The sequence below is a fragment of the Camellia sinensis genome, chromosome 2 (assembly GCF_055761805.1).
Source record: "Camellia sinensis isolate YWXY chromosome 2, ASM5576180v1, whole genome shotgun sequence".
Classification (NCBI taxonomy): Eukaryota; Viridiplantae; Streptophyta; class Magnoliopsida; order Ericales; family Theaceae; genus Camellia; species Camellia sinensis.
Genome location: NC_138962.1, coordinates 89,446,408 through 89,458,159, shown reverse-complemented (window position 1 = coordinate 89,458,159; position 11,752 = coordinate 89,446,408). Strand labels below are relative to the sequence as shown.

At 32.8% G+C, this 11,752-nt stretch overlaps 1 pseudogene; it reads left to right on the top strand.

Moving 5' to 3' along the window:
* The first annotated feature begins 10,285 nt into the window (after positions 1–10,285).
* Positions 10,286–11,506, top strand: LOC145815417 (putative aspartic proteinase GIP2 pseudogene; annotated as a pseudogene).
* The last annotated feature ends 246 nt before the right edge of the window (positions 11,507–11,752 follow it).

Below are 11,752 nucleotides of genomic sequence, written 5' to 3'. Positions count from 1 at the left end.
TTGTAGTATTTGTATTGTGGTAGTGCTTCAATTCTTGTATGCCACTTGTTAATGGGTTATTTTGCTTCTTTATTTTTGCTTTTTTTTTTTACCCATTCAACTCCTTTTCATTGCAAAGTTGATCTTGAAGAAATTTGGTCTCTAAGACCATCTCTAACGCTTCACCAAATCTTGCATCAGATTTGTAATTTAGTGAAAAAGTCATTTTTTGCAACTCTAATGGTTTCATCAAATTGGTATCAAAACGAGAATTCACCAAATTTTTCATCAAAGTGAGAATAGGGGGAAGATTTCACCAATTTACTGTACGTGACCGTTGGAGGAGACCAACCGATTGACCAGCCGGTTGACCGGTCAACCGGTCAACCGGTTCCCTTGCAAATAGGTTGGTTCAAGCAGGTCAAAATGTTCAAAGAGGTTAAAAAAAAAAAATACACTAACCGGTCGACTCCTGCTTTGATGACAACCATTGGAACAATCTGTATCAGATTGAGAAAATGGTCTTTTTTTTTACTCAAATTTGGTGAAAATTTTGGTGAACCGTTGGAGATGCTCTAACTCATTCTCTAAAACTATCTTTATATGGGTGGAGGATGGGTTGGTCTTCCAAATATAGAGGGAGTATGAGAAACAAAGTAAGATCTCCATAACACTATTCATTTTATATTTTTGATTATATTACAAATAGCTAAATTTAATATGTAAATTTAATTTTTATAAAATTAGTATTATTAAAAAGAGTAAAATCATACATTTAAAATGAGTGTAATATTAAATATATTTAAAAAAATTAAAAATTAAATATTTATTAATGAACAATAATTATTCACTTTTTGATTAAAATATTTTAGATATATTATTGAAAAGTGAATAAAGAGTATCTTATTGTTTATCCAAACTCAAACCACAATCATTATTTTCTTCCTTAAAGATTTTCCTCTAAAATATTTTCATCTTCTAATTGAGAGGGGTGGGTTGGAGAAGTTCTTAGATCCTCTCCACCAAACCTTTCAAAATTTGGTATATTAAATTTTTTTGAAGGCTTGGGTGACAAATTAATATATGTCAATTTGACATAAAAGCTCTCCACTTGATATGTCAAATATATTATTCTATTGTTTTTAAAATTAGAACTCTTTTATTTTACTAATTAAAATAAAATTATTTTTAAAAGAGGTTTGATGCCATTTAAATAGTATTTTATTATTTTAAAACTATTGCTACATTTATAAAAATAAAATTTAACAAAATTCAAAATTTTAATTCATTTCCCTAAAAATGTCACAGAAGTTCAACCAAACCTTTTTGAAATTGTGAAAGTGACCCTCCATCATGAATGTGCAAGTAATTTTGACTGAATTCTGAATTGACAGTGTTGGGTAAAAAAAAAAAAAAAATTTGAGAGTATGGTGAATCTATAGTGCGAATGATTAAAAAAAATATTACCCAACTCCAAATTTATAGGTGATAAAATAAAATAAAAATATTTTATTTACAACGGTAATTATCTTAGATGACAACAGGTTGGTCTTATTTTATTAAAAAATAATAATATTACCATTGGTCTAAAAAAAAAACATGACATGGGAACCTGACAACCACAATTTATGTACATCGGTCCTCTTTTATTTGAAGAAAAGAAAGGAAAAAAAAAAAGAAGCAAAATGTATGAAAGGAGAACACGTCAAAATTGACATGAACCGGGTGATGTTAAAAGCTGTGTCAATTTTTGATACACCGGATGGAGTTCATTCTTGCAGCTAAAATAGAGTTATTGAACTGCTGCATTAGAATTGACATATTAGATGGAGGTGCTGATATAAGGTATTCAGTTACGAATATTTTGGTTACATTGTGTTCTTATCACTTTATACAAGGAGGTAACATTAATTTGTGGGGTTCGTAAATTTGCTTAAGAAATGTTGTATCTATCCCCTTACAAGTTTGTTACAAATGAGAAACCAATGGGGAGGCAACTCCCATTTGATTAAATTTTCAAATTATTATTTTTACATTTTTAAAACTAGTTTCTTTTCTCAAAATTTCCATTCCAATTGGTTTCAAAACTTGAAATTACTAAGATTTGAAGTGATATTTAAAATTCTTGCCATCCAAACTTAATTTACTTTTTAATGAGAGGATATAAAAAGGTGCAATGGTGATGAATATGTGTGATGGTAGTCGATTTATGCAAAGAGATAGAAGAGAAAGACGAGGTGGAAGGGGGCTTAGAGGGTTTGTAGAAGTGACTTATAGCATTGATTCATATAAATAAAGAAAAATGTTATGTATCAAAAATTTGTCTTGAAAACTACTCTAAAAATGAGGCATGAAGTGGGAATTTAAGTTGATAGAATGTGAGTCACACTCAAAATAATTGTAATATATAAATTTTTATTTTTATTTTTTATTTAGATATGTAATATTGTTGATAAATAGGTAGCAATGGACATAAAAAGAGAGAATGATGGTGTGAGCATATTGCATGCATTAAATTTTATTTTATTATTATTTTTTTGGGGTTTGTAATTTGTATGGTAGTAGTTTTGTTCCAAAATATTTAGTGAGGGTAGATTGTCATATTGAAAAGTTAAAATGGAGTTCACCATTTTCCATCTTAGGGGGACGTTAGGTATTGTTAGTTAGGCCTCATTTTGTAACTGACTATTTTAGTTAGAAAGTTAAAAAATTATTAAAAAAATTAAAAAATCAATAATTTTTATTAAAAGGTTAAAAATTTTCTTTTTTCTTTATTTTTTATACATCTTTTCGTAAAAAGTTAAAAAATTATCTTAAACATATTAATTTTTTTTACCTCATATTTTAATCAAAAAGTTAAAACGTTTCCAGAGGAGGCCTAAAGTAAGGGATTGTTTGAGATGACTTAAATAAGTATACTTTCTATTTTTTTACGAAAAGATATATAAAAAAATAGAGAGATGATATAATAAAAAAAATATAAAAAAATAAAAAATAAATTATTTTGATATTGTCAGACTCGACCTAAGTGGTGTTAGTGTTATTTGAGAAACTTGAGAAAGTGTCTTCACTTGTCAAACGAAAAGAATTGACAGGTGTATAGTAGAATAGTATAATATGCATGAAAAAAATTTAAAAAAAAAAGAAATGGATCAATTGTGATATTTTGTCTTGGGATTGCCAACCGTTTACATTTTTTTTTTTAAAAAAAATGTAAAATTCATTGGGCCTCTCAAGCTTTTTGCAAATAATATTTTGTTAAGATATTTAATTGAGAAAAGCCAAAGGGTTTGCGGGAATTTATGATCACTTTCCAGCTGGAAATCACAGCCTCCAAAGTAAACTTTTTCCCAAATGTTTCTAGCGTTTGATTGATATGCTTTTACAAGCAATATTTAAAAAAAAAAAATTTAAAATGAAGAAAAAGAAATGAATAATACAGTATACCCCTAATTGATTTTTAAAATAGACATTTTTTCTTTGACAAATTAGGCACAGTTGGTTTGAATTTTCAAAATAACTCTGGTTTCATGAATTCTAGAATTTTATTTTTTTTGAGTAGTAAGTCTGTTAGTAAAAGTTTGGTTTGAGAGAGACTAGTCGATAAGAAAAATTAAAATCTCACAAAACATAAATAGATAAAGTTATATGGTTGGTGCTCTATATCATGATAAATTAAAGAATTTCTTTGGAGGCAATAGACAAGAATAAACAAGCATAACTTGAAACTGAAACTGATATTAAAGATAGAATTGAACTTGTCACTTGATTACAATAACTAGAAACAAGAACAACCAAGTGTTTACAAACTAAGAGCTAATTACATATTAACTACTCCTAAGAAATCTAATTGCTATTGCTACTCCTAATTTCACAAGTGTTGTGTATGGGTTTGAAAATGTTTATTCTTTCGAATTTTCAACTTTTGTTCCTTTGCATTGGCCACACCCGTTGTAGCAATGTGTACATGATGCATGCAAGTGTGTTTTCTCCACTACCTGGAAAAACTACCCATTCACTTCAACTGCCTTCGACTGCCTACTTCATCTGGTCCAAATAACACAAAGAAGATGGCAAATTTGTAGAACTTTGATTTTAGGACTTGACAACTTTTTTCCAAATCATATTTATAGAAGTCTTTCTAATTTAGTAGAAGACGACCATAGATTCGACGAACCTTGATTTTTGATCTCCGAACTTTATGATTTATGGAGATTGAAATGCTTTGGTGAAAAGATCTTACGGCTTTAGGCTTGAATCCGATGGAATTTTCTCGTACTTGATGTAGATTTTTGTCTTTACAACTTGATTTATGTACGTAGAATTTGCATAGAGAATTGTAGGAGTATGTAAAATTCTGGGAGAGATTATAGGCATAGGTGGAGGAAAGTCTTGATAGACTTCAACTTATTTCATTATTATCTCTGATTTATTTGGAAATAAATATCAAGATATCACTTTAATGATGTGTCATAATTTTATTAGTTTGACCATTTCAATGTGATAAATGGCTTAATTTGATTGGGCCAAGACTTGTCATCTTGAAGACTGCATCACATGAGGCAACTTGATTTGACCATTCATGTAATCTTGAGCTAAGACCAAATCAACATATGGCAATATTAATTTGTCAACAATTGTGTTATATTTTGTAAACATTTGTACTAGATGACAAATTGTAATTGACTGAAATTTTGCATGCTTACATTTTGCAATCCTTTATCCTGGACCTTAGCCAAAAGTCCTGAGCCATATTAGCACCTCTGTCGACGGCCAATTTTTGATATTTTAGTACCAACAAAGCCTCAAATTTTGTGAAATAAATAAAAGTAAGGTGAAGAAATACATGAAATGAGTTTAGTATTTTCACTTAAATCTTATAATTTGTTTATGGTTCTTTAAGAAAATAATAATATCAATGAGAATGAGAAGAATGATGTTGATGATTATTTTTCTTTTGATAAGTGATGTTTTTTTTAGCACCATTTTGATAAGTGATGTTGATGATGATTACTGGGATAATTAATTGAAAAATAAATGATGCTTGGATCATTGCACTGCATGGCCCCGTGACCCTTATTTTACGTTATTTAAGATTAAAATGATGGCGTAAAAAACATAAATTGTTGGAGAAGGGATTAACAAATAAAAAAAAGTTGGGAAAGTATGATTGCTAACTCTTCCAAAATAAGAAGATAAATAATTGATCAACTGAGGTATAAAATATTCATATTTGCTAGTTGAAAAAAAAAATAAAAAATCCACATATAGCTATTGAAATATGTATGCTGGGTTACTTGGTTTTCCAAGTTTTAATTCTTTTAATCTGGTTTTTTAAATTTTTTTATTTGAGTCAAAATAGTTTAATTTTCTGTGACCATCTAAATCATTAATAAAATAGAAATAAAATATACTTTTAGTATTTAAAATAGGGCTAATTGGTTAGAAATTCATTCATATGCCGTCATACGTTATTTAATTCAATATTTTTTTGGTGATAATGACACACGTTGAGAAGTCGCCAAAAGTTGTTGACAGCTAGTGGTGGTAAGGTGGATTAGATAGGTGACATTGAAGTTGAACTAATATGTGAATAGATATGTGATACGTGTACAAATAAGCAACATTTGAACAGATAGTTCGACAAATAGGTGCACGTGTACAGATAGATAGGTAATATTTAGACAAATTGGTAAATTTTGAACAGATAGATGTCCCTTTTGGATAGATGATGTCGTTGTGACCTAAAAAGATTTAACATTGAACCTATTAGCTTAAAATTTTCAAAAATAGACCTCTCAGATAAGTGCCATTTAAATTATGCTTTACATGTCGTTTGATCCCAAATTTTTAAATTGACAAAATCTTCCGTACTCAACAAAGATTAAGAGATGGCTTGAAGTATAACCAATTTTAAACCAAGGGTTAAATTTAACAAATTAAAATTTAGAATTTAATTTGTTATAAGGGTTAAAATCTTAGAATTTATTTAGAATTTAATTTTCCTTTTTGTTTTAATTTTTCATAGTATGTTAATTGGCTGTGATTTGGAAAAAAAAATGGTAGTGGGCAAAGCTTCCAAGGTCTTTTTGTGAAATTCATTCATTGAAGGAGAAGCTTTGGCCCTGGGAGAAGCTGTATATGGCTAGTTCACAATTTGGAAATCCTCACTCCTTCTGAATCCAATGCTCTCAATGTTGATGCAATCAGATCTCTTCTTGTCTAGATCTTAGTTCTTGGTTTGTGCTGTTTTCTTTCTCGTGGATAGCTTCTTGTAGCCCTGGATCAAATAAAAAAACTTCAAAAACATAACCAAAAAAATACTACAGTATATAATTTTGGAGGAGAAACTATTTCTTGACACTTGTGGAATTAAGAGGAGGTTACATCATGTCCACTGTTTATTTGTATGACATCTTCATTAGATCAACACAAATAAATTATTGAGATGCATTTGTGGTAATGTCACAAGTGATACTGGTGTGGGATTTAACAATTGCTTTTTTAGTATTTTTTATTTTTGCTTTTTGAGAATTTTAAGAAACTTATGTGTTTGGTAATTACTAAAAAATTTACTTTTTGGGTCCTTTGCAAAGTGGTCTTTTGGTGAAAATTTATTATATTATCCTTGGGGCACGTTTGAGGGGAGATTGAATATAGAGGGAATATGTAGGATTCATCCATTTATTAATCCAGTATTTGATTGTGGGATAAAGAGAATGTGATTGAAGGTGGGAAACATGTAGGTCCCATCGAATAATCCAATCAGGTATTTGGTTTGCATTGTATTAAATTTTAGATAATTTTAGTATTGCTATAGAGGATTAATTAGAAGAAAATGGGAGATTAAATACCTCATTATATTCAATTATTTATCATATATATTATCTCATGGTATAATGATCTTATCCCTCACAATCCTATCATATATTTACTATCTAGTCCTTATTACATCTAATCCCACTATATAACTTTATCCCTCACAATTTTATTAATAATCTCATTGTATCTAATTTTATAAATAAAAATAATACTGCCATCAAACGTGACCTTAAAATATTGTGGTGCAATCAAACATGACCTTATAGTATTGTGAAGACTTTGTATTGAAGGTAAAATTATCTTTTCACAAATTTTTCAAAAAACGAAGCCATCCCAAACAAATTTATTTGTATTTTGCTTTTTTAATTAAAAAACTGCTTATTTAGGAAATTTTTGCAACAGAGGAGATTATCTATTGTTATCAAGGGAGTCAAACCCAAAATAATTAATAAAAAAATTAAGAAAAATTTGGTCAAAACTCCCTTATAATAAAATTTTAATACATTACGGACAAATGTAAAAAAAAAAAAAAAAAAAAAAAAAAAAAAAAAAATTGAAAAGTCCAGAACATATCACTATTACCAAAATATCCTTAATGAAGATATTTTAAATTTTAAAACGATATAATTTTTTATCTAGATACCAATTTTTAATAAAATTAGTATTTTTAAAATCCTTTCTTCAAGTTCTATCAAATAAGATTCAGATTGGTTATGAAATTCTTATAAAAAAATCATCTTCATAATTGATGTAAAATTTTACTCTATTTTACAGTAAAATTTTAGTCATGAAAAAATTTTAGTCTGATTCACGGTAAAATTTTATTGTGAAAAATTTTACTTTATTTTACAGTAAAATTTTGTTGTGAATCAGAAAAAAAAAAATTATTGTTGACGTGAGTTTCAACAAGAAAAAAAATTTACTATGTTTCTTTTTCAAAAAAATCATAGCCAACATGGATCTTATTTAATAGATCTTGACGAGAGAATTCTAAAACTACTAATTTTATTAAAAACCAATATATAGATAAAAAGTTGTATCATTTTAGTTACTAAGGCCTCGTTTGGAAACATATTATTTTAGTAACTTTTTTAATTTTTTACGAAAAGACATGTAAAAAAGTATAGAGAGTGATGTGACAACTTATAATGACTTTTTGACTAAAACTAAAAGTTGCCAAACGAGAACTAAAAATAAGATTGTCTATAAAAACAAATAGAAACAAATTTATTTGTTCTTGATGAAAGAGAGCTTCTTGTCTAGAGCACTTACAAATTTAAAATGTTTGAACTGTCATTTTTATTTTAAAGGGGACCAATGAAAGACTTTTGACCAAATATATATCTCAAAAATTAATAATAATAGCTACTTGCCCTTTGATTGGGATAAATTTTTTTAGTCGGACTATTTGGCCATTTTAGACTGGGTAAAAAAATTATATTTGGAATGATGATTGACTTTTTATGTTGTTAATTTGATGGCTGTGAGAGAAAAAATAAAATGATTATAATTTAAATATGATATTTTGTTTTATTAACTAAATAACTTATTTTGTCTTTATTGACTAAATTAGTCCCAACTTTACATGCCAAATGACCCTAAGTGTGAGTAAAATTAATTGGCCTAGTGTTAACTTTGAGGCCATTATTAAACAATCGCCAAAATCAAATTCCAGGGCCTCTAAAAATTTGAAAACTGAAAAAAAATAATAATAATAATAATAATTTAAAAATTGAAAGAAGGTGCAGTCATGGATGCTTGTGTTGTGGTGGATGTTGTGCACTCCTCCCTGTCAATCCCCCAAGAAGTAGAAATTATATAGAATGACTGTCTATACCAATCCTCAGGTACTAACTAGGTGGAAACAAACAACATCGCATGACTAACAATCCAAAAATGATACTAAAACACAAAGGTACCGTTTGGTAACACTTACGTTTTCAGTTTTCTGTTTATATTTACAAAAATTTTAAAAACTCAAATAAAAACTTGTTTGGTAAAATTTTTGATTTATAAATCAATGGTCCCAGTTTATAAATTTGGCTAAAAAATGAAAACACAAAAAATGTATTTCCCTTTTGAGTTTTGAGTTTTTTTTTTTTACCACCCAACACTAGCCACCACCCGCCACCATTTTCCATCACCGTCTTCTACCACCACCACCACCACCACCACCCACCACCCACCTGCCACCACCACTCACCACCCACCTGCCACCACCAGCTACCACCCCCCTACCACCTACTCGCCACCACCACCCACCCCTCGCCGCCGCCGCCGCCACCGCCACTACCACCACCCACCTGTCATCCACCTGCCACTACCATCTACCGCCCGCCACCACCACCACCACCACCGCCCGCCACCTACTTGCTACCACCAGCCACCCACCACCACCAGCCACCTGCCATCCACCCACCACCACCACCACCCTCTACCACCACCACCACCATCCACCTGCCACCACCACCCACCACCACCACCCACTCGCACCACCTACCACCCGCCACCGTCACCCACCCACCCACCAACCACCACCACCACCCGCCATCCGCCACCCACTTGCCACCACCACCACCACTACTTACTCCCTACCACCCGCCATCGTTACTTACCCACCCATCCACCATCACCACCTACCCGCCACCACCCATCACCACCCGCCATCCGCCACCCACCTGCCACCACCACCCGCCACCATCACCACCCACTCGCTACCACCCACCACCCGCCATCCACCACCGTCACCCACCCATCCACCACCACCACCCGCCACCACCACCCACCCACCACCACCCGCCAATCGCCACACACCTGCCAACACCACCTACCACCCGCCACCACCACTACCACCGCCGCCACCACCACCCACTCGCTACCACCCGCCATCGTCACCCACCCACCCACCCACCATCACCACCCTCTACTACCACCACCACCCGTCACCACCCACCACCGCCAGCTACCCACCACCCACCGTCACCACTTTTCACCACCGTCTTCTGCCGCAACTTGCCATCACTTGCCATTTCTCACTCTTTTTTATATTTTAAATTTTTTTAAAACATTTTGTCAATTACCAAACGCGTTTGTAGTTTATGTTTTTCTAAAAATAAACAAAAAATAAACAAAAACTAGTTTATAAAATTTTTGTAAATATAAACTGAAAATGTAAACGTTACCAAACACACCCAAAAAAACAGTTTTGCTACATACTCAAACAATTATAAATTGATAGGTTTTATTGATAGGACCTACTTTTGTGTCTCAATTTTGGTTTTCTGTTTCTTGTTGCTAAGCAATTAAACCCATAGGCCACACTTCCTGTGATTGTGCATTCTCACCTATCCTTATCATGGGATTCCATTATATCTTCTCACATTTTCCCTTTGATCACTTGCAAGTCCCCCACACCCAACCACTTGCTCCATCATTAAATTATCATTCTCACTTCCCTTTCCCACCTCTTTGCTTTACTCCTACAATGGCTTCCTCCCAAACCCATTTCTTCCTTCTATTCCTCTCCTTTCTAATCTCTGACACCTTCTCTGAACAACCTTCCACACCCACAGCCCTTGTTCTTCCAATCTCAAAACATGCCTTGACTCTCCAATACACCACAATACTCAGCCGAAGAACCCCTCTTGTGCCCCTCAATGTCGTCGTCGACCTTAATGGCCCTTTTTTGTGGATTAGCTGTGATTCAACCTATAATTCGTCCACATACAAGTCAGTTCAATGCCACTCACCTCTATGCTCACTAGCCCATTCCAACAAATTAGGTTGCAACCATTACAACACATGCACTGTCTTCTCCAAAAATGTGTTCACAAAGAAAGTCTCGGCTGGGGAGCTCAGTGAAGATGTACTTAGTTTAAATTCAACCAATGGACTAAACCCAATTTCTATGGTCTCAATCCCTCAATTTCTCTTCTCGTGTGCACCGGCTTTTCTCTCAAGAGGTCTTGCTAGTGGGGCTAAAGGAGTAGCTGGTCTTGGCCATACCAAGATAGCATTACCTACGCAGCTAGCAAATGCATTTAACTTCACTAGAAAATTTTCCATGTGTCTTTCCCCCTCGCCAAACGACCCTGGTGTCATCTTCTTCGGCGATGGACCTTATGTTTTGCTTCCTGGTATCGACATTTCTAAGCTACTTACCTTCACTCCCCTCATCCAGAGGCCTAGAGATTCAAATGAGTACTATATCAGAGTTAAATCCATAAGAGTAAATGGAAAACAAGTACCCATAAACTCATCTTTGTTAATGATTAGTACTGTTAACCCTTATGCTATCATTGAAAGCTCAATATATAGCTCTCTCACAAGGGTTTTTATTGAGGAGGCTTTGGCTGCAAATGTTGCTAGAGTGGAATCACAAGCACCATTTGATGTGTGTTTTAGCACAAAGAACACTAACGGAGCTATGATAAGGCCGGGCGTGCCAGTTATAGATCTTGTGTTGCAGAATGAGAAAGTGTTTTGGAGGATCTTTGAAATTAATTCAATGGTGCCAGTGGGGAATGATACTGTGTGCCTAGGGTTCTTGGACGGAGGATTGAATCCGAGGGCTTCAATCATTCTTGGAGGTTACCAATTGGAGGATAACTTATTGCAGTTTGATTTGGAATCATCAAGGTTAGGGTTTACTTCTTCACTGTTGTTAAGGGAAACAGACTGTGCTAGTTTTAACTTCACCAACTAGCTCTTCTGATCTTCTAGCATTATTGTGATGTATTGCTATTAATTGTGATCTTTTAAGGCCTTTTTGAGAATTTAGTTAGAGCTAGTTTTCCCAAATCTTTTATATGCAATTTTACAAACAAACAAACAGGTTGGGGACCATGAAACCAAGAAAAGTGAGGAAGAAACAAGATAATTAAAGTGGGTTTCAGCCTTTGGTTTTTGGACTGAAATTCATATAAATCAAATCTATTCTGAGTCCTAGGGT